Source organism: Brassica oleracea, chromosome C2 (genome assembly GCF_000695525.1).
Source record: "Brassica oleracea var. oleracea cultivar TO1000 chromosome C2, BOL, whole genome shotgun sequence".
Lineage (NCBI taxonomy): Eukaryota > Viridiplantae > Streptophyta > Magnoliopsida > Brassicales > Brassicaceae > Brassica > Brassica oleracea.
This window is the reverse complement of record NC_027749.1, coordinates 19437741-19438092: the sequence shown is the minus strand read 5'-3', so window position 1 is coordinate 19438092 and position 352 is coordinate 19437741.

The window sequence follows — 352 nt, the reverse complement described above, 5'->3', positions numbered from 1 at the left end:
CCTTTGCTGGTAGTTGTTGTACTGAAAGTTAGGCTCCTTCCTGTACCAAGAACCATTGTTGTTGATGAAGCACAGCTCTTCTTGGCCTTCCATACCATCAACCTCATTGATCTTGGGAGGAACCTCTTGATTAGGACCACCCAAAAAGTTCATCAGATCTTGCTTAGCTTGGTTGGAAAGAAGCAATTCCATCTTCTCTTGCAAGGATTTGATCTCTTTCTTTGTCTGTTGATCATCACTTCTGTTGACCCTATGCTCCTCACTGTAGACCGAGTCACTCTTAGCCATGTTCTCTACCAGTTCCTCTGCCTCTTCCTCGGTTCTCCCCAAGAAGAAACCATTGCTGGCAGTG